The sequence below is a fragment of the Anabrus simplex genome, chromosome 1 (genome assembly GCF_040414725.1).
Source record: "Anabrus simplex isolate iqAnaSimp1 chromosome 1, ASM4041472v1, whole genome shotgun sequence".
Taxonomy (NCBI): Eukaryota; Metazoa; Arthropoda; class Insecta; order Orthoptera; family Tettigoniidae; genus Anabrus; species Anabrus simplex.
Genome location: NC_090265.1, coordinates 444,203,736 through 444,228,051, shown reverse-complemented (window position 1 = coordinate 444,228,051; position 24,316 = coordinate 444,203,736). Strand labels below are relative to the sequence as shown.

General features: G+C 37.5%; 1 protein-coding gene across 3 annotated transcripts in view; it reads right to left on the bottom strand.

Annotated features, from left to right (window-relative positions):
• The window catches only part of LOC136856931 (choline/ethanolamine kinase), a 146,279-nt gene that overhangs the window by 52,997 nt on the left and 68,966 nt on the right, over positions 1–24,316 (bottom strand). The gene's annotated exons all lie outside the window — the stretch shown is intronic.

Below are 24,316 nucleotides of genomic sequence, written 5' to 3'. Positions count from 1 at the left end.
ACTTCAGATTATGCCAAGTATCATAAGTATATCTTAGAAGTGAAGCTTCCACGGTGTGAAGAATTATTTAATTTATTTTCCGGGTTGAACCGTGTTGTACTTGTACGCATATCACGTACAGTTTGCCGACATTTCGAATACATTGCAGTATTCATTGTCAAGGCGACTGAAATACCCCTACTCGATCCGAGGTAATCAGTCTCCCAGGCAGAGTTACACTACTAGAGTGGCCTTGATCTTGGCCTTTTATATCCTAGCCTATCTGGCTGGCGTAAGCCCTGGCTGTCTCGCGAGGCTTCTGGAAAGTTTATGTCACAGCCAGGTAGCGGGGGCTTGCCCGCGCTGTTATGTAATGGGGTTGTGGCCCGTGTGTTTATGTTGTGGTCTGTATGTCTTAAACTATGAATGATGGGCATCCAAGAATTACTGATTTTGTATCCTTCTTCTAAATTAATGTTATTCGGATGTTTCTTGATTTAGATAGCCTCGCGGATTTTGGAATCTGGAAAGAAAAATCCGCGAGGCTATCGAAATCAAGAAACATCCGAATAACATTAATTTAGAAGAAGGATACAAAATCAGTAATTCTTGGATGCCCATCATTCATAGTTTAAGACATACAGACCACAACATAAACACACGGGCCGCAACCCCATTACATAACAGCGCGGGCAAGCCCCCGCTACCTGGCTGTGACATAAACTTTCCAGAAGCCTCGCGAGACAGCCAGGGCTTACGCCAGCCAGATAGGCTAGGATATAAAAGGCCAAGATCAAGGCCACTCTAGTAGTGTAACTCTGCCTGGAAGACTGATTACCTCGGATCGAGTAGGGGTATTTCAGTCGCCTTGACAATGAATACTGCAATGTATTCGAAACGTCGGCAAACTGTACGTGATATGCGTACAAGTACAACACGGTTCAACCCGGAAAATAAATTAAATAATATCATAAGTATATGCCTATTTATTAGGTTGACATTATTGACATTCGACAACAAGTTTCAAGGGGCTATTCATTTTAAGAGTTAAATTTCCGAGTGTTAAACTTATGTGCTTATTCGAGCTTAGTGACATATTGCCGCATAGAGTTAATTTCAAATGATTAATGGCATAACACCGGATAGATTTCAGTGACATTCTACCGTGTGATAATTTTTCAATTATACAGTTCCTATGTGTTACGAACCTTGTCAAAACCATTGCTATATCTTTTTTTTCATCTGCGCAGAAGCCGCTTTTCGCATAAACACGTCCAAGGCTTGACGGTGTTCGTTCACGTTTATCATTTACGTGGTCTACTTCAACGCCCTTACTTCTACACCGCATGGATCTTCTAGAAATTCGAGATCTTCAAGGACTTCCATCGAGGGAGGAACGGTGGTTCAATGGTGCAGAGAGGAGCGGAGCAGCCGGAATTCTAGGACATCGCCAACCCTGTTTCTTCTGTACAGAGGTGATATGATTTTGAACTTATTAATAAACTCAGAAAAAACTCAAGAATTTTTTTCAAAAGAAAAACCCTCTCCCTCTGTATGCACTTCAATCAGAACGGTAAACGCCCTGCGTCTGACTCATGCTCATCAAAGTACCATATTTACTGTTACAGTATATATTACAGGACCATTTAAAATACTGTAGTGTTATTTGAATCTCCCTTGTCAATACACTTATTAATGAAAGAAAACTATTTATTTAACAATACATGTTTCGGGAAGTCAAGCATTACCTTCATCAGTGGTCAGTTCAAAGAATAAAAGAATGTAACACAATCCTTTGTTTTTACAATTCAAAGAAGTATTGTGTCTTAATACACCATATCATTGAATAAAGAAAACTTATGAAATAATATAAAAATGATTAATACATAAAATTTTGTTGAACTGAATGAGAATACTTATATAAAATTAAGATCAAGTTTTTCTTCTTCTTCCCTTCTTTTTGTTCCTTAAATTATCATATGCTAGTCTATACAGTGGGTTATCTTCTGCATTTCTCTCACTTAAACCTGATTCAAAATAATTTTTTTCGTGCAAGATAAATTTCTAAATTTTCCAACACAGTCATTCATTTTCCCTTTTTGGCCAAATGTAATAATTTTATGTCATTAGAAATGTCTGCAAATTTAGGATTCTTTTCAACAATATGTTCTCCCATTGCTGAATATATTTTATGTTTGACTGCATTAACATGTTCTTTGTACCTTACAGCCAAACTTCTTCCAGACTGTCCTATGTATTGTTTATATGTTTGGCACGTTAATTTTTAAATTCCTGATTTATTAAATATACATATATTCTCTATCTTATCTGAATTGAAAATTATCTTATTAGTATTATTATCCGTTCTGTATGCGACATTGATATTCTTTTTCTTGAAAATTGTAGCCAGTTTATAAGAGTGCTTATTTCGAAAAGTTAGAACTGCGGATTTCTTTCCTCCTTTCCCTCTTTAATTAAAGTTGTTTTTGGTTCATTTTTTACTTTATTTATCATTCTATTAATAGATCTTTTGTAATATCTGTTTCTACGAGCAATTTGATGGATTATGTTTATCTCTCTTTTATAATTCTTCTTAAGACACAGGTACGTTCATTGCTCTATTAATTAAACTGTAAAATGTTGCCTTTTTATGTTGACCTGGATGATTGGAGTCATTTCTGATAATAGTATCTGAAAATTTGAAAATCGAAGAGATTAAAATTTCTAGTAATTGTTAAATCTAAATAATTCAAAGTCCTATCATTTTCAGATTCCATCGTAAAATGCACTTGTTTATCCAAAGTATTTCAATACTCTAATGTATCATCAGGTTTAACCTTTTGTTCATCGATAACAAATATATTGACGTATCTCAACCATGTAATCAATCCATCAATTTTATCCACTATTTTATTATATTCCATGTAATCCATGAATATGTTTGATAAAATACCTGAAGCCGGCAAACCCATTGTTAGGCCTTTAGACTGTTTGTAAATTTTGTTGTTAAAAACGAAAGTTATTTTCCAAAGTAAATTCTAGTAATGTTAAAAATTCTTCAATTTCCACCTTACTTAATTTGCTATGTTGCATTAAATTCTTTCTTACTATTTTTTTAGTATCTACACTAGGAATGTTGGAGTACATATCTTTGATATCCAAGCTATGTATCGTGTAGTAGTCTGTTAGCTCAATGTTTTAAATTCTGTTACAACAGTGAATAGTATTAATTAGGTGCATCTGGCTTATAGTGTTCTTTTAAAAATCTTTGTATGAATTTGGCCTTATGTACTGGACTATTTCTAAAATTAACTATTGGTCTAATAGGAATTTGTTTATGAATTTTCGGTAGTGCCCTTAAAGTAGGTATTTCTGTGCTCATGTTAACTAGACAGTATCTTTGGAGTCTAATAAAAAAGTTATGTTATTGAGAATTTGATTGATGTTTTTCTGCATAGATCTTTTTTATGAATTCAAAATTACTACTAGTTCGAAAGTTCTTAGTCTTTTCAATATAATCTTGTCTTCCTATCACCACAATACTATTACCTTTATCAGCTTTTGTCAAACAATATTATTATCTATTTTATTCTTCAATAATTTAATATTCTTACTGAACTTAAATTATTGAAGAATAAGATAGATAATAATAATAATAATAATAATAATAATAATAATAATAATAATAATAATAATAATAATAATGTGACAAAAGCTGATAAAGCCAATACTAATGTGCTGATAGGAAGACAAGATTATATTGAAAATACTTAGAACTTTCGAACTACCAGTAGTAATAATTTTGAATTCATAAAAAAAGATCCCATGTCATCTATGCAGAAAAATCTTAAACAAATTCTCTATAACATAACTTGTTTATTAGACTCCAAAGATACTAACTGTCTAGTTAACATGATAATTTAAATTAAGAGGGTTCCTCCTATTCAATACGAGGTACTAGTTTCGGCACCAAACTATGTGCCATCATCAGCCAACAAGTCAAATCGGGCAAACACAATATAACCTTAAAACAAATTTAAATACACTATAACACCTGCGTGGATGAATATGAACTATAACTTTAAAACAACTTTAAAACACACTATAAAACTTGCACAGATGAATATAAAATAAAATATGGTACATGATGATGTTGCATTTCAGTTTAAAATCTGTTAAAATGACGATGACTCCATTGTTGTATACCCATGGCGGTTTGTTCAGCTTGTATATGTCATTAGTTTATGTAAACTGTTAAGTTATGCTGCGGAGTTTAATGTCGTATGAAGTTGACACTATGTGTGTTCTGTAATTTGGTTCCGAAAAAAAAAAAACATGGACGCCGATCACTCAGGCTGCTCAAGGTTCCAAAACCCATATTGAAGTGGGAATTAATTCTTTGGATTTAATCAAGCTGGACAAACCGCCAAAGTTATAGTTCATATTCATCCAAGCAGGTGTTATAGTGTATTTGAAGTTGTTTTAAGGTTATATTGTGTTTGCCCGATTTGACTTGTTGGCTGATGATGGCACATAGTTTGGTGCCGAAACTAGTACCTCATGTGAACGATATGCGATTCATTCATGTTAATAAATATCTTTGTATTGAATAGGAGGAACCCTCTTAATTTCAATTATTGTAATCCCACTTCAATAGGGATCATGAAATTTATAAATATTAATAGTTAACATGAGCCCAGAAATACCTACTTTAAGGGCACTACCGAAAATTCATAAACAAATTCCTATTAGACCAATAGTTAATTTTAGAAACAGTCCGGTACATACGGCCAAATTCATACAAAGATTTTTAAAAGAACACTATAAGCCAGATGCACCTAATTAATACTATTCACTGTTGTAACAGAATTTAAAACATTGAGCTAACAGACTACTACATGATACATAGTTTGGATATCAAAGATATGTACTCCAACATTCCTAGTGTAGATACTATAAAAATAGTAAGAAAGAATTTAACCCAACATAGCAAATTAAGTAAGGTGGAAATTGAAGAATTTTTAACATTACTAGAATTTACTTTGGAAAAAAACTTTCGTTTCTGACAACAAAATTTACAAACAGTCTAAAGGCCTAGCAATGGGTTCGCCGGCTTCAGGTATTTCATCAAACATATTCATGGATTACATGGAATATAATAAAATAGTGAATAAAATTGATGGATTTATTACATGGTTGAGATACGTCAATATATTTATTATCGATGAACAAAAGGTTAAACCTGATGATAGAGTATTTAAATACTTTGGATAAACAAGGGCATTTTACGATGGTATCTGAAAATGATAGGACTTTAAATTATTCAGATTTAACAATTACTAGAAATTCTGGTCATTTCGATTTTGAAACTTTCAGAAAAGCTACCTAAACAGATACTATTATCGGAACCAACTCCAATCACCCAGGTCAACATAAAAAGGCAACATTTTACAGTTTAATTAATAGAGCTATGAAGATACCTATGTCTAAGAAGAATTATAAAAGAGATAAATATAATCCATCAAATTGCTTGTAGAAACAGATATTCCAAAAGATTTATTAACAGAATGATAAAGTGAAAAATGAACCAAAAACAACTTTAATTAAAGAGCAAAAGGAGAAAATCAGCAATTCTAACTTTTCAAAATAAGCACTCTTATAAACTGGCTACAATTATCAAGGAAAAGAACATCAATGTCGCATACAAAATGGATAACAATACTAAGATAATTTTCAATTAAGATAGAGAATAAATGTATATTTAATAAATCAGGAATTTAAAAATTAACATGCCAAACATGTAAACAACGATACATAGGACAGTCTGGAAGTAGTTTGGCTATAAGGTACAAAGAACATGTTAATGCAGTCAAGCATAAAAGATATTCGGCAATGAGAGAACATATGGTTGAAAAAAATCATAAATTTACAGACATTTCTAATGACATGAAATTATGACATTCGGCCAAGAAGGGGCAATTAATGACTGTTTTGGAAAATTTAGAAATTTATCTTACACAAAAAAATAATGTTGAATCATGTTTAAATGAGAGAAATGCAGAAGATAACCCACAGTATAGACTAGCATATGATCATTTAAGGAACAAAAATAAGAGAAAAAGAAGAAAATTTATATAAGTATTCTCATTCAGTTCAACAAAATTTTATGTATTATTAATTTTTTTCTATTTGCTTTACGTCGCACCGACACAGATAGGTCTTATTGCGACAATGGGATAGGAAAGGCCTAGGAAGTGGAAGGAAGCGTCCGTGGCCTTAATTAAGGTACAGCCCCGGCATTTGCCTGGTGTGAAAATGGGAAACCACGGAAAACCACCTTCAGGCTGCCGACAGTGGGGCTCGAACCCACTATCTCCCGATTACTGGATACTGGCCGCACTTAAGCGACTGTAGCTATCGAGCCCGGTTATGTATTAATAATTTTTATAATATTTTGTAAGTTTTCTTTATTCATTGATATGGTGTATTAGGTCACAATACTTCTTTAAATTGTAAGAACAAAAGATTGTGTTATATTGTTTTATTCTTTGAACTGACCACTGATGAAGGTAATGGTTTACTTCCCAAAACATGTATGGTTAAATAAATAGCTGTCTTTCATTAATAAGTGTATTGACAAGGCAGATTCAAATAAAACTACAGTATTTTAAGTAGTTATGTAATACATTCAGACTAGTCAATACAGATCAAACAACCATATTAACCTATCATGGTTAAGTTTATCAACAACTAGCATATGTTGCGAGTTGTACTTCCCAATGTAAAACATAGTGACTGGAAGCATTCTTTTCTGTCGAAAGCCAAACTTACTTATGGACTGTTATTATAGGGGCATTTTCTTATGTATATAATATTCTTCTAATACAGAAAAAGGTTGTCCACACAATGTGTAGAATTTGATAATCTGTAGTAAAATAAAATGAAATATTATTCTTGCCACTCTCGCTTTAAGTTGTTGTGATTTCCACTGTGATCTCGCACTTGAACTGGGGGTTTCATCTATTGATGTTTCCATTATGTACAACAAGGCATGAAAATAAATTTTCAGTTCACCACTCACAAAAATATACACGTTACAGTACACTACACAATGACAAAATACGAGCACACAGGAAATAGGATTGCTTTCGCGCAAATGACGATAAGAAGCTTGTGAATACGTAAATCAGTGTTGCAAACTAACAACATACGAAATATTAGGACTTCAAAGAATATACAATACAAGGAACGATTTTGCCTACTGATATTATCACACTGTTGCATTTTGTAACAATACAAGATTCCAGACAATTGTGCTGCAATATGAAATGGCTGGTTATGAATTTATTGCCTGCATGGCTTGGCCCATTCTGTTGCATGACCAAGAATTAGGTGCTCTGTAACATGAAGACATGGACTATTTTAAAGCATATTCCTGTTTCACCTGATAGTGCTATACTCCTACTTCAAATTGATAACCTTAACCCATTTTCGTAAATTTTGTGACTTGGCCGGTTTTGATACTAGACGCCTCAATTAATCCCTTTCCCCACTCTTCAGGGATCTCTTTCTTCCTCCAGATTATTCTAAATAATAGACTATATCCTTTCCCACCCCTTCTCCCAATAGATTCCTAAACCCAACTTATCAATGGGGAGCAAGGGCTGATGATGCGCAATACACAGCCTATGTCAGCCAAATGTCAAACCCAACCTTCTCATGGTGCTCCCTGTTATCACAGATTGGGTCAATGACGACCGAGTAACCGAAGTATACACTGTTAAGAGGAGAGAAAATGCTCTTTCTTCAGTATATACACCAACATCCGTGTAAGGGCGAGTGCCTTGGCCTTAAGGTGGCAGCCCCACCAAGGCACTTGGGAGTTTATGGGCCAATAACTCTTAAGCTCTTAAATCAACCTATTAAAGAAACAGAGACGGGAAATAGCCGGACGCACAAAAAGCTGACGACCTTTAGCACGAAACGGGTAACACTATTTGGAGGCAGGAAAGACCTGGGGAGAACTAAGTCGGATGGCCCGCAGAAGAGTCCGCTGGCGAAAATTCATTGAACCCCTATGCTCCTGAAGGAGCCACAGGAAATAAGTCAAGTCAAGTCAAGTAAGTCAAGTAAATCAACTTATCAATGATACTTTACCTTATCTATCCAGTAATCCCCATACCTACTCTCATTTTGGTGCTGGTAAGCTGTCTGCAGGAGTAGGCCACCCCCACCCATTTTGAATCTTCTCCAATAACTAAACACTCTTCATAATATTGACCTCTATGTATTCATTACACGTAACTCTAGCAGCTGCATTAGCCGTGCAATTAGGAAGGCCCATTACAATTTTACTAAATCTGCTGACTATCTGATTTAGTGTATAATGTTCCCTTTCAACTCCCCATACTTCTACTCCACATAACACCCTACTTTTTACTGCTTTAAACACCATTCTCTGAATATTATAATCGATAACCAGGAATTTATTTTCCAATGTCCTTATAACTGAAAGTGCTGCTAACCCCCTCCACTTTGCCCGTTTAATTTGATCGGACCATTTACTATGCCTATTTATACAAACACCCAAATACTCTAGTTTATCAGTCTCTGCTATTTCCTATCCTTTTATCACCCAATTCTTCTTTATCTTCCTTTTCCTACTTTTCCTGCATATCATCACCTTTGCGTTTCCCACAAGTCCAACCCCCCTCCTTGTGGTGGGAAAAGGGCAACGGCAGGAAGTAGGGGATGGCCTGTAGGGGCAAAGTACAGTGGGGACTTTGTGTGCCCCGGCACCGCCATGATAGCTGTGAAGGCCCTGCAGGAACCCTGAAAAGCAGTGGCTAACGTGGCTCTGGTGAATTCTGCTGATGTCCTCAATGGTAGTGAAGGTGGAGAGTTCTTGGAACGGTGGAACTGGCAAAAGAGGCAATCCAGCTTGCCTGGGTAAATAGATAGGATTAGCAACCACTGCCCTGTGGGGAAAGGGAGGGATCCCTAAAGGCTAAAGGAGAGAACCAAAACAGAAAACTCCCGCATACCTGGAAGCGCAAAGGGGCAGCCTCTCACCAGGCTAGGACGCTTGGGCCGATAACTCTCGCTAACCCGAATAAATCTCCAAGAAACCAAAACAATAGCTGAACCGATTCAAAAGAAGTGACAACTGCTATGAAAAAGGACACTCACATTGGATATGGCGAAAGCTGAAACACCGGGCCAGTTGGCCATGTGGTTAGGAGCGCACAGCTGTGAGCTTGCATCCAGGAGATAGTGGGTTCAAATAACACTTTCCGCAGCCCTGAAGATGGTTTTCCGTTGTTTCCCATTTTCACACAAGGCAGATGCTGGGGCTGCACCTTAATTAATGCCAAGTAAGTCACCACCTTTGTTTTATTACTATTTATTCTCTATGACCATTTACTAGCATACTCTGATACCTCATTTATACTTTTTTTGTAAACCCCCTCCAGCCAGTGCCATCAATAAGACATCATCTGCAAATATCAAGCTTGGGATTTCTTGTTCTAATACAGGACAAGCCCACTTCTCCTCCCCATGCCTGCCTAAATATGTCATTTATTAATATCAAAAGTAGAATTGGAGATAATTTACAACACTGTTTTAAACTTATATTTGATTCAAGTAAACCATTTACAACCCCTTCCTCTATTCTAATGCTACAATACATCTCCTCATATATGGCCTCAATCGCGAGTCATCTTTTTTGAAATTCCCACCTCCCCAATCTCTCAAACAGCGCCCTCCTACTCACTGTATCAAAGGCCTTTTCAAAATCCACCCCTGCTGTATACACATTTCTTCCTTCTTTCCTCACATATTTTATCTATTATTGTCTTAACTATTATTACATTATCCATCGTCCTCCGTCCCTTCCTAAAACCACTCTGGTAAATCGATAGTATGGAAAACTCTTCCACACAGTTTCTCGACCTGTTCGCGAATATGCCCGTATACTGTACACCTTACTCGATGCGTCTTTACTAGGATTATTCCTTACTTCTTAATTTTTATAAATAGGACATACGAAACATTTTTGCCACCCTTTAGAATGTTTGGTACCTTCGAACACCTTGTTAAATAACTCGACTATACTTACCCTTATCAGACCTTTTTTTTTTTTTTTTTTTTTTTTTTTTACAGCTTCTTTCCAAAACACATTTGTTATTCCATTCCCACCCCCTACTGTCCTTTTTTTTTTTTGCTTTTCTTACCACTTCCAACACCTCATCCCCTGATATTTCTTTATCCAGCTCATAACTCCCTATTACTATCTCACTACAGATCTCCTTAGCCCCTTTCTCTTCCTTCCACCCATCCTTCCTTCCTAGAATACGAAAATATTCCACCCATGTTTCATAGTCAATTATAAGTTTTACGTAATTTCTCTCCCCTGTTAATTTTATTGATTCTCTCCCATACCTTCTCTCCTTGCTTGTTTTTACAATCGCCGTTAATTGCCTCTGTTTGTTCCCTCTTCCATAACTTTTCCTTTCTATTATTTTTCTCTTGTACTCCCTCCTCAACTCCATCTTGAACCTAATCTAAATCACCTCGATCTCATTTTCTATTTCCTCAATCAATTTGCATATGTCTTCCTTTATCAATAACATTAATCCCCCTGGATTTCTTCCCCTCTGCCTCAGTTTCCTTTTCGTTATGTTCCTTACTACAAACCCCTTCCACAATAGACTCTTCCCTACCACGTCTCCAAACGGGCCACAATATCAAAACTCTCCACTAATTTTACCACTCTCCATTACCCAACTTGCTTTTCACCCCCCTCAATATTTACAAAATCTATCTTCCAACATACATAGAACCCCATTTTAACATGCCCGCTTTTAAGGAATTCCCACTTTTAATGAAGATTTTCGTAAAACAGCCAAATCACCATATGCACAATGTTATTTAAACCCCCTTCAAACAAACCCCAACATAAGGAAAAGTCCGTTTCTAAGGAATATATTTCCATCGCACATCCCGGTGTAACGAAAATTTGCATCAAGATACTTTTTTCTAAACTTGCTTGAAATGTTAATTAACTTCTGTTTTCCCGTAATTTCAATCCAAAGTTAACGCGTTAAATTAAAATGCTCCTTTAGTGATGTGTGTGGAAGCATGATCAATTGGCAGTCTTTGGAAATCGCTTATCGGCAAGCAGCAGTCACTGTCATGCTAGATGTCGCTGGCTAGTCATGTCCACTGAACTGTAGGCAGTACTGCAATGACGGCTGTTCGGCAAAACTTTAATGGGCCTATTGCCCTTCTTTCTCCCTATTCTATACACATCATCTATATCCACCTCACTAAAGTTAATCTCCATTTTATTTTGTACAAATACAGGACTTTCCGATTACATTGCTAAATTTATGATTATGTATACACATGACCCAAATAATTGGGTACCCCTTTCTACCGACCTTGGTGTTGTGTTATCCTTGATGGACACTCAGGACCTCTCTTCGCTCTTATTGTTTTGTTGCCTGAATGTATGTGTGTACGGGTGTGAGTGTAAGTGGGTGGGGAATCAAGAAGGAATATCTTTGAATTAAAAAAAAAAAATTCTCTACAGGGTTGTTGATGCATTTTCCTTCCAGCCTTTGCATCTATCTTTGCCTCTTGCTTTGTTTCCGACCAACATATTTTATCTTTCTCTCATGTATGCACTGTGCATGCCTTTGGCCCTCACCATTATTTTTAAAAAAAATGTTGTGTGGTTCGTGTTCCTTTTTTATCTATTCAGGGAGTTTTACGAATAATTATTTCCTTTAGTCTGCTCTTTGATGCACGGGAGTATAGTTTTTTTTGGGATGGATGGTCGTGAGATAAAAAAAAAAGATTAAAGGTTTGATATATAGGAGTGGAGACGAGTTGGTGAAATTAATAGCTGTTGAAAAGTTACGCCACCTTTTAATGAACTGTATGGATTGCATCGTATTTGTGACAGGTATAATACGAATGCAATTGCACGCTGATAAGTGGTTCAAATGACTGGAATATAATGATTCCGAATGACTGTATGCTTCACAATTAAGTATTTATTTTCCACCTAGTCGATACAATGATTGCTTAAGGCAATTTTTAATGGTCAAAAGTGGTACATGTTTCGTATATTATCAACATCTTCAGCCACATAACACTGTTTAGATGAAAAATGTATAAAATTGACAAAGTAATGCTTTAGAGGAAGTGTCCTTAAAATTAAGTGCGATACGGACCATGAAGCTGATTTTATGTAATGACTGTATGCTGTCATGGTGACACTGTTGCTACAGCTCTGTCAAAGGGCGATTGCGTATGTATATTTTCATATCGATCATCTTTCCCCGTTTTTAAATCCATTTACTTTTCTCCTAATTTTCAATTTATTATTTCAATAAATTTATCCTTGTTATTTGTTGAATTTCATTGTATTTTTGATTTGAGAATTAGTCTCTTGGTATTTTTTTCTGCCGAGAGGCTCATCTCCAACTCAAGGCTTGTAGCCTTTCCCAGATGTGATCTGGGTCTCAGTTTTTAGTTTATGACGTTATATTATGCACGGTGAGCAGGATTCTATGAATGTTGCGGGGTGTGGCTCAAATGGCAGCAGTCGCGCGATTGGTCTGGGATATCTCCTTCGAAACAAATTCAGACCGAGTTAGAGCTGGGGATGAAAACTTATTCTGGGTATGTTAAATCACTCCCGATTAACCCCCAATCTCCATGTGTGTTGCTGTCACGTCCTGGTTTTAATTTTGGGTATGCTTACTGAGTTCTGTAGTTCCGTTATCCTTTGCATGTCTATTGCTGCTGAAATTTCGTTCTAATTATGGAAAGAGATAAGTCTTGAATATGAGCAGCGAGAGTGAAATTTTTCCTGGAGATATCTCCAACAAAGAGAAAGAAAAGGGTCATCAATTAGATGAAATTAACACATCTCCCGTATCTGGTAGTGAGAGTGCTAGATATCTTGAAGCGAGGGGCACGACTGCTGGTGATGGAAATGCCCTCGTTGAAAAACGTGTGAACTCTGATTAACAAATTACTAGGCCAATTAGCAAACGTATTCCTAATATTATCCCGGTTTTTTGACACTGTCCGTAAATGGAAGCTGAATAGTTCTAGCATTATTGCGTTCTTAGAACGGGTTGAAGATATTGCCGAATGTAGCTCCTTATCTGTTCGTACCAGTCATCCCTGGAATGCTGGAAGGACCGGGGTTGAAATGGTTCAGATTAGTAAAAATGAATATACAATCCTGGGACGATTTTGCTAGGCAAATAAAACAGATTTCGTTTGTCCAATATGGACTACTGCTTGAAACAGGAAATTTTCAGAAGAACTCAAGCAGTAGAAGAATCCATTGATGACTATGCCACTGGCATTTTAATGCTATTCAACTGTTTGTGTATCAAGGTCTCCGAATCAGAAGTATTTGATCAGTTTTATAGGAATCTGGCCCCCGATTACAAACTTTACATAAAAGAATCACAGGTTGAGTAAAAGAATCACAGATTGAGAGCATGGAAGAAATCATTAGTTTGGAGCCAAATAAATATTAAAATTTATTTATTCCACCCATTCAATACACAAATAGAGATTTTAATTAAGAAATTAAATCTTGAATAAAATTATAGGGACATGTTTCGCCCTTTAATTAAGGGCATCTTCAGCCTTAATCTCAATCTAAAATGTAATTAATCAGGTACCTGATTGTATTAAAATTACATATGAATGTGAGGATGATGATGGGTCGAGAGTTTGAGACAAACATTTATCAGAATGAATTGTACTGTCTGCCTCCCGTGCCATCTGATTGATTGATTGTTCCCCGATGTCACTTATCATGCTCCGTCAAAATCTGTCTCCCATGGTGCAATTCCTTCTTCAACCCGTTCTCCTGGAAGTTTTGATCGTAGGTCGAACTTAGTCTCTCCTACTCATCGCAGTATTAATGTCGTCCAAAATTCTAACTTAACTGTTGAAAGGAAATGTGGTGTAGCAAAATGTTGGAACTGCGGGAAATTAGGGCATGTCTCTTAGTACTGTTGGTCTAAGTCTCCCTTAAAATGTCAAACGTGGTCTAAATGGTGTTACGCACAATGTATGTACTAGGTGCAAGTCTCAACAGGGAAACTAAATCCGTGCCGGCGTGATGGCCCGTCGCTGGCGCCTGATAGGGATGCGTGTAAAAAGATTTGGAGTCTTCCCTCGTCCACACCCTGGACCAAATTTTTTTTTTTGTGGATCGCGCATACTATATGTGTTAGATACAAGATCTTGTAGTTCCTTCATGGACCAATCTATTGTGAGTGGCATCAATTTGAAATACCTCCAAGATGAGGGCTCAGTGCAATTTATGTCAGCTGATGGTCGTCAAGTATGTCCTGTGGGTCGGGTTAAATGTCATATCAAAATCCGCAAGCTCTCATGGAACTGGATGTCCAATGTTGTTCCTGATCTATCTGTCCCTGTCATTTTGGGCACAGATTTTATGTTATCTACTGGTTTATCCATTGACTTTTTCACCCGAGCCTTTGCTTTTCGTTTCAAATCTGGCGAAAATTACCCTTTTGAATCACCCCATTGGAAGGCTGCCATTTGCTCCGTTTCCAATTTCAAACTATCCAACGCCTCTTGTGATTTGACAGATAATCAGAGTTTGATGTTAAACAGTTTATTGGAGGAATTTTCTGATGTCCTGACTGCTGATTTAGGGTGCGCGAAAAAAATTTCATATTCAATTGAATTAAAGGATGATACTCCTCTTAGATCTCCTCCTTTTGGTTGTTCCCCTCCCAAACTGTCTGCTATGCGAGATTGCATCAATGACCTTTTGGATAAGAAGGTAATCAGTCCGTCCAAGTCTCCCTCCAGTAGTCCTGCCTTCCTTGTCCCTAAAAAGGACAGTAAATTCAGATTTATTGTCGATTATAAGAAGGTCAATAAAAAAATAATTTTTGACAGTTTCCCGCTGCCCACCATTGAAAGTGCCTTCCAACACATTTCCATGGAGCTAAATTTTTCACCGTTTCTGACTTTAATTCAGTATACTATAAAATCACCTTACACACTAAAAGTCGTCCTTATACTTCTTTGGTACCCTGTTTAGACTTTTTGAATTCAATAAAGTGCCGATGGGCATATCTATAGTTTGTCAAGCGCTCGGCCACATCCTAGATTCGAGCCCTGGGAATGTGAAATTTTCCTACGTGTTCAACTATCTTGACGATCTTATATTTTCTCCAACCTTTGAGGAACACCTAGTTCATCTCCGAGAGGTCCTATCTCATTTACGCAAGCATGGGTTTACTATAAATCCGAAAAAGGTGTCTCTTTGTTCCAAGCGTTTGAATTTCCTTGGTCATGTCATATCTGATTCTGGCATTGCCGTTAATCTTGACAGGGTTAAATGTATTCATGATTTTCCACAGCCCAAAACTGTGTGCGGTGTGAGAAGATTCCTGGGTATGGTCAGTTTTTACAGTCATTCCATCAAAAAATTCTCAGGTTTCAGCCCCTCTTAACCTTCTAAAGAAAAAAAAAAAAAAAAAAAAAAAAAAAAGAATCTTTTGTCTGGGGAGAAGCCCAAACCCATGCTTTTGATCTGCTGAAGGAAGCCCTTTGTGAAGCCTCTGTTCTCCACAGTCCTGATTTTTCCAGGGATTCTGTCCTACAATGCGACTCTAGTGAGGTTGCAGTTTCTGCAGTATTAAATCAACGTGCTGACGACGGGAAACTGGTTCCTATTCCGTATTTCAGCAAGTTATTGAACGGAGTTGAATTGCGGTATTCTGTTTATGAGAAGGAATGTTTGGCGGTAGTTTTGGGTGTTGAGAAATTTCATTCCCACTAGGAACACCGTCATTTCTTCATCCACATAGATAATCAAGTCTTATCGTGGATGAGCGCCAGACTGGGAGGATGGCTAGGTGGATTCTGCGATTATCAGCTTATAAATTCACTGTCGTGCACGTTCGTGGGAAAGACAATGTTGTGGCAGACTGTTTGTCGTGGATGTTCGATGGATTTAAACTGCCTGACGGCGAGTCCTTTGTAAAGTGCGAATCCATATTCTTCAAAACTATCCGTGGTTTTTCACCGATATTTCTGTGCACCAAAAGGAAGACAGAGTGTTCTGAAATGATCAAAGGGATCGCTGATGGGTCCATTCGTGACAGCGCGTTTTTAATCAAACGTGGATTGTTGGCTCCCGTAACCACAAGAATAGGAGGGACAAAATTTTTATTCCCGTTAAATTAAGATCAACGATGCTGCATTACTTTCATGATTCTTACCTAGGCGCTCATCAAGGTAAATTCAAAACCTTGCAAAGAGTTTCGTGGGATTACTTCTGGCCTAACCTCAAAAACGATGTCTTAGAGTACGTAAATAGCTGCAATATCTGCCAACGGTGTAACTCCACACAAAGTTCGCAAATTGGCCTCCATTTTGCTGATGTTGCTTCTTACCCTGGTGAAAAATTATTAATTGACATTTTCGGTCCTCTAATGAAATCTAAGAACAATCATGTCGGAATACTTTCTGTTGCAAGTGCCACCACTTCGCCACAATAGAACAAGATTTTAAAATCCTAAAAAGAGTTGAGAAAGGCAGACTAATGACTGAATTTGAGAACCTATACATCTTTCTAGACCAACACTTCAATAAAGACAAAAACCTCAACGAGGTAATAGATATAAAAAGCCCCCTTTATGATGACATTCCCACTTAGCTCCAAGAAATGAATTTTCAAGGCAATAACTTTTCTAAAATCTTTAATACCACATCAACTAAGTCTCCCAACATGTTGACAGACACCCCCCTCCCCCCTCACTCCCACCAATCCTCCCCTATGCAATGACAGCAAGCCTATAACTCCTCCCTCCCAAGCACTTCCCCCTCCACTACGACCCCATGGATACAATACGAGAAGTAAAAACCACAAGGCCTTCAAAACAACAACACCCAACACAAATAAATAATATCTCAACTGCAATAGAAAGACAACACTATCCACATAATTTTCGAGACCATACACCCCACCCCCACTCCTCCTCTTTTTTCACCACAACGCCATATCAACCAACACTCCCAACACATTACAAGCTCGCCCCTCCACTACCTTCCACCTTTCCGTCAACTCTCCTCTGCACATGAACTTTGCCCATGCTCCGACCTCCCAAATGCTCCCCGCTCCCCGTCCCCCAACGCACAAACACATGCGCGGAATACCTGCTGAGCTTTCTTCATAGTCAGTCAACACTCAGAAACAAGTAGCTTCTCAGCGGCACATCGGGTATGTAACACTAACCTTTACTCTTCTTTACTTACCTAGATCTTTTACTTTAAAAAACAATTTCACAATAACATCTCGATTACAGATAACTTCCACTCCATCCACCACAGCTTTTAACAATAGCTAGAATCCAGCACGCACCGGCACGAACATGGCGTGACACTACAGCTCCAATTCACAAATAGAAATGAAGGTGTCTCGTCCTACCCATGACACTCCGACTCTTTAGTAGTGTACTTTCTCATTTAAACCCTCAACTGCGGTTTATACCAAAAGCAACTCCATTCTATTTCACTAGGCCAACATCACAAAAACAAAAACTTCGTCCCATGTTCTTCACATTTTTATTTACTTCATCAAAATTCTCATGCTGGTATTTTTCACATAGCATTCATAGTTATCAAGAAGTTATCAAACTCAAAAGTGAAAGATTCTAACCCCGCAACATGTTCCCTGAAAATACAATTATCAACAAATAACTGCCGTCATTGTTGCCATTCACAATGCACCGTGTACTCAACGACCTTTCGTTTCAACTACACTGAAATTATGCCTAAACATTACGACACCCAAACAAGTTTCCTTTCACGCTAGCCAAATTCACCGTTGCTTACAGAACCATATTCACGAACCCGGGACTTCAACCAGGCAGCTTCCAGTATGACTATCGCCTAATAGAACCTCATTGGGCAATCTTTAAAAAACGTTTGAATATTTTTCCTAGCAGTCCAATAATTCTGAACTGAGGTCAGACCACACTGCATATTACTGTGTAGTTGTCTTGTTAATACTGCAATCATCAACCAACGGCAGAAATAATGTGATACACATTTGTGCCAGACATTTTGTATCCTTTCTCCCCAAACTGCTCCCTTGTAAATATGTATTATAAGCTTGTAATTTCCCAACTGTTCAATAGAATAACGTAAATATTACCGTGTAGTTGTCCTGTCAAACTGTGATCGTCAACCAACGGCAGTAATTAGTGTATGAACATTGGTGCCAGACAGTTGTACCCTTTCTCCCCAAATTGCTTCCATGTATATATAAACTTTATAATTTCCTAAAATTTTCTAATAGAGTAGTGTCAATGATTCTTTGGACCACCACTGCTGGACACTGCTAAAATACCCTGTGGTTTTACGCATTGGTGCCGACTACTGTGTCTACAAATAAGTTAATGTAACCGCTTTAAACTCCATTTATTAATGAACATTGTTTTCTCAAAGAACACGGTTTCTTAATGAAATTTTAGTAACAGTTCATATGGACCACTTGTCAATATGTTAAGTCATACTTTGTAGGACATACCCTAACATTTTGATGCTGTTATCCTTCACAACTGATAATTTACAACCAACAGCTGATATATTGTTATCTATATCATCAGTGAGCATTGTTTTTCGCTTGACTTTCCCACTGTAATATGTCAATTTTATATCTTACTATTTACAATTTAATTACAATCAGGTACCTGATTTATGCCTTGAGGTAGTACTATGACTGATGATGCCCTTAAAGAAGGGCAAAACATCTCATATGGAAATGATAAATTCCTAAATGTTTAAAATTTCTAATGTATTGAATAGGTGACATAATAACTATTTAGCATCCTACATACTTTCTGTTATCGATGCCTTTTCTATATTTGATGGTTGTTCCCGGTCTGTAAAATAAACTCGAATGCTGCCGCCTATGTGCTGCCCCGGCACATTTTTGGAGTATTCAGGCCTCCCAAGGTTTTAGTTTCCGATAATGCCTCTACTTTCAACTGTAATAAATTCTGTCACCTCTGCTTCGGGTGGGGAATCAAGCATATTTTCCCAAGTCCACATTACCCCAAGTCATCCCACGTGGAAAGATTCCAGAGAAATCTTAAATCCTGCCTGAGCGCCTTCCACAGTACTGATCAACGCAATTGGGATGATAATCTAGCCTTTTTTGTTCTAGCTTTCAACAACAACGATGTGCATGAATCTCACCGCCATCCGCCAGCTGATTCATTTCTAGGGAAAAGTATCGCGGATCCACTTCCATTAAAATGGAACATCTAATACCTGTCTGAGTCATCGAGGAACCTGGATGTAAAGACAAAATGGAAAGAAACCATCGAACAACTGATCAAAGTCCACAATCGTGTGGCAAAAAGGTTCAACCAAGGAAGGAAAGCAATTAGTTGCTAAGCTGGAGATCTGGTCGTCGTGATATCTTTTCCTGTCAGTTCAGCAGTGGACCAAATCACCGCTAAACTTTGTCACAAATTGTCCAGCCCCAAGAAAATGATTGAATTTCTTGGACCTCACAGTTAAACTAGAAGACATAAAAGTCAAAGGGTATCTAAATCCCACGTATCCTTACTAAAATCTTACTATCTAAAACAACTTAAAAACCTTATACCCCTTTTACTTCATCTTTCTGGTGTTGCAATATTTTTTTCTCTTGTCCGTGTAATACTAGAATTCCAAGACATTTTCTTTTCCAGGAACAATGAACTACTGTTTTCCTAGGACAATAAAAATAAAATTTTAAAATAGGGAAGAAGTTTTAAAAGCGACCTGGTACTGATCACATAAGCCAAGGAAAAAGGCCGACTTCGCATGAAAATGACAATGCTATTTAAGAATATCAGAATCATAGGTGACCTCCGTACTCAATAACAAAAGATAAGGACCGTTTATGTGTACCTGGTGCTTTTGGACAGTGTATGGACCGCAATTTGAGTGCACTGTGTCTCTTCCCCTTTGGTGCAACCAATTATCGTAACCGTGTATAATCCTGTATATTAATACTTTGTTTAGATGTAAGAACCATAGTTTAAGTCAGTGTGCTCACTTTAGTAATATTTTTGGGGCCCCTTTTTAAAATGTGTCCCCTTGTCTGATCAACAGCTAAAGACATTTTCTAAAGCGGGGGGGGGTGATAAGATGAACCATTTCTGATTCTTATGTCAGTTCGGTTTCTTCCTGACCTATGGCAGTCTGTGTTCTCTGCCATGGATGGTCTAACTTTCCACCAGAATGTATTCTTATCTCTTTGACTGGAAGAACATGTGTCTGGTTTTAATAAGATATAAGATGGATTCCATGCATCTAGATGCAGCAATTTTAATGTACTGAAAATTTTTAAACATTTCAAATGGGTTTTCTACTACCACTGGCCTTCTTTTATTGCACGTTGACATTACTTCAGGTAACAATATCGTTTAATGATTTTTTTCTTTATGTTATCATGGTTGTTGATATCCCTTGATTACCCCACAGTATGAATGAAACTTGATTCTCTGTGCTTGGTGTGGTTATGTTTATTCTCAAGGTTATAGTCCTCATATAACTACGTGCGTGTATTCTTTTGAGTCTTTAGGCTTTTTTTGAAGCGACAGTAAATGCAAAGAGGTACCAAGATGACAGTGACGCCGTCTACTCGTCTTGCACTAACAGCACACCGAATACCATCAGTTAACGGAAGAAGGAGGAGAAGAAGAAGAATGCATGGGTGGTTTCAGCAAGATTCAGCCCCTGCTCATACAGCAGAAGATTCCCTTCTTACAATCTCGGAAGTATTTGCAGAGAGAGTGATATTGTTGGTCTATTTCCCCCCTCGTTCTACGGATCTAACAGTGTGTGATTTTTACTTGTGAGGTAAAGTGAAAGAAAAAGTGTATCGAACAAATCCTCACACATTGTAGGAACTGTTACAAGGTCAGATTTTATGTAAGATTGTATACACTCTTAAAGCAGGGCAGCCGCCATAGCGCAGCGCACAAACACTGTGCGTTCGGTCTGGGTTTATAAGACAGACACTGTATAAAACTTATAAAACTTAAAGACATTCATAAGAACACAATTCAGATCATAAAATCAACAGATGCAGCACACAACAAGAGTTCAGCGAGGCTTGCTAGCAGTGAGCTATTCTGGAACGACACTGTAAAGCCAGAAACCGTGTAGAAACAGAGTTTGAGGTGCGGATGTGCAGTATGATTGCCCGAGTTGGTGTGGATTATGATCGGGAGTAAAAACTGTGCTGAGAGGAAAACTCAAACACGAGTGAACATTTGATTGCTGTAAACTGTAGTACTGTAGATGGTAGTTCAATAAATGTGCGCAAATGACGCCTGGAATAATGAGAATCAGTTCCTGCGACTCCGAGGCTGCACTCAATACAGCATGCGAGGAATCGGTTCCGCGATGATGTCACCAGAGTGTCCTGGGTTCACTGTAACCGTCCAGGCTTCTCCAGCCAGACTAATTTAATATACTATCATTTTACGCGATATCACTTGATATCAAGTTTATCCGCCATCGGCAATTATTCGTAATATCATATTTATTCAACGTCATGCATTTGTAAATAAGGCTTTTGCAATCATATTATATAATTATAACATCATTTATTATTTAAATTAATATATTAGGTAGGATAGGAATTCATTATGTACTGTAAATATGGTCAATATGTTGAGACATAGTTGTTGTCATTTCATCTCATACTTGTGTATACGGAAAAGGTTATTCTTATAATGGGGAAAATTACATGAGTCATTGGGTTAAACTCATGAGCAAGGCAGTACACAGCGACCCGCGTGCAAGGCTAGGCTTGCAGACTACATCATCGCCACGCCTACTGGACTTGTCAAGAAGAAAGAAGAGAGGGAGATGATAATGCGATCTACGAATCAGATGCTTCGTTATATAGAGAATTGATATTGAGCTATTATCAAGAGTGGGGAGAGCCCGGTGATATATTATGTAGCGCGGAGCATTCCTCGATTCACGGAGTCTCGGATACTGACTCACATCGCTACTTCTACTGTGAACATCTACTTTGAACGACGTTACTGATTTTGAGACGGTGTGCGGTCTCTCCGAGACATAGTTATTTTTGTACAGTGTGTTGTCGTTTCAACACTTTACTCAGCTGCGGTAATGTTATCGGATCTACGTGAGACGAAACAAGCTTACGGCTTGTGTTATATTCAGTAAATCCTCTGGACGAAGAACTATGTTTAGTTCAAGTCCATGGAATTTGGTACAAGTCTGTACCGTATAAACAGTATAGCTCAGTTGGATAGAGATTTCTACTAACATGGAAAAATTCATATCTCTGAATTTTCTCCTCATACGATCAACGCTGATCAGTTTTTACAAATAAAGGGCCAATGTCTAATTTAAAGACTAGGCAATTAGGGAGTGTTAGTCCAGATGGCCCGTACCACATCAGAGAAGGATGTCCATGGAGCTAATTCTACATCGAGAAGAAGAGAACGAGTAACCATGGAAACCAGATGACTTCAACGGAAACTGGTGAGCTTCAATTAGATAAAGCAAGCAATTAGTAATTTCAGTAACGTAAATTCTAAATCCCTCCACGCTTTAAGGAACGTTTCCGATTCATCTCATTTTTTTTGTATAATAAATTCATTGCGTTAATTTTCTTTCTTAAGCGATACTTAATGGTTAATTATTTAAAATCCTACCCCTGTGATTTAAGTATAAGTCTCTATGCTAGTAAATATAAATTTTGGTTTACCCCTGGCGCCCAAACATCACATAGAGAAATGGGAAACCATGGAATGTTAATTATTTCTATTTGCGTGGCAATTTGCGGGCAAGCCACATATAGTTTATTTGATATTCATGTGTCCCAAGGTAATAACTTTCGTCTCCTCAAGTGAGAAGCTTAGGGTCGAACAGTTACATCACTAGTGAGTCATCCGCGTATAACTCCAGCAAATTCGAACATGCAACATTTACCCTTTCGTTTGTATACAGTATAGTATATAACACCCATTTAAATTAAACGTCTTATTAGTTGTTATGAATGAATTATGTCACAGTAATGAAACAACAAACCTTGTAGTCTGGAAATAACATTACACATTTTGACACTGCATGTAGCAATCGATGTTATTTATGCTTATACTGTATTCTGCTTCTAATGTGGTTTTCAAATATTGCTAGTATAAATGTATAAAGCCTATGAAATTAAGTAACATTTGTAATAAAGTACACAACTTATTTTGTAGCATACCTGTCTTCAGATACATTTAATTTGGAATGAACATTTCATACTAATACTAAATATTCTTATGAAAAACTGTTAGAATTACTGCCGGCCCTGCGGTGTAGGGGTAGCGTGCCTGCCTTTTACTCTGAGGTCTCAGTTCTACTCTGGCCAGGTCAGGGATTTTTACCTGGATCTGAGGGTTGGTTCAAGGTCTACTCAGCCTATGTGATTACAATTGAGGAACAATCTGATGCTGAGATGGTGGCCCCAGTCTATAAAGCCAAGAATAACGGCCGAGAGGATTTGTCGTGCTGCCCACATGGCACCTCGTAACCTGCAGGCCTTTGAGAATGAGCAGCGGTTGCTTAGTAGGCCATGGGGTTTGGTTTGGTCAGAATTACTAATTTTTTTTTCATCACTGCTTAACACTAGCTAAGGTTGTCTCTTATGTACAATTATATTTTGTTGAAATAGTGTAATTATATTAACACGTTCAGTACCTGCTTCTGAGCGGGACACTTGAATGCCTGCACCAGTCATTTTCATGCCCGGCCCTCTTAACGTGTATCACTTGATACAATTTACAATTACTCCTAAAATATAAATGTTAGAAAAATGATACTTTGTGCTTCCCTCTAGTAAATATTTAGGGCGTTATATCTGGTGTCACAGGTTTCAAAATACGTGTATTTTATACAGCCTATCTGTATTTTCGGCATAATGATTACTGTCACTGAAGTGAAGAAACGAAAGAATATGAAGATGGCGTATTCGGAACATTGTTTTGGAAAATATCGGAGTATGAAAAACAGGGTCTTCGGTCCAGTACATTTTTATATCAGGATTTTGGACCAATCAGTTTCCACGATTGCATGATCAAATTCTTTGTGAAAGGCCGGGACACCGCACTTATCACTTGACTTGCGTATAGATTGGTCTGCTCACACACACTGATAAAATTCGTCATTCACGAAAATACTCACGTAAGATCCTGCTTATTTTTATTTGAACGTTTACACCTGAATT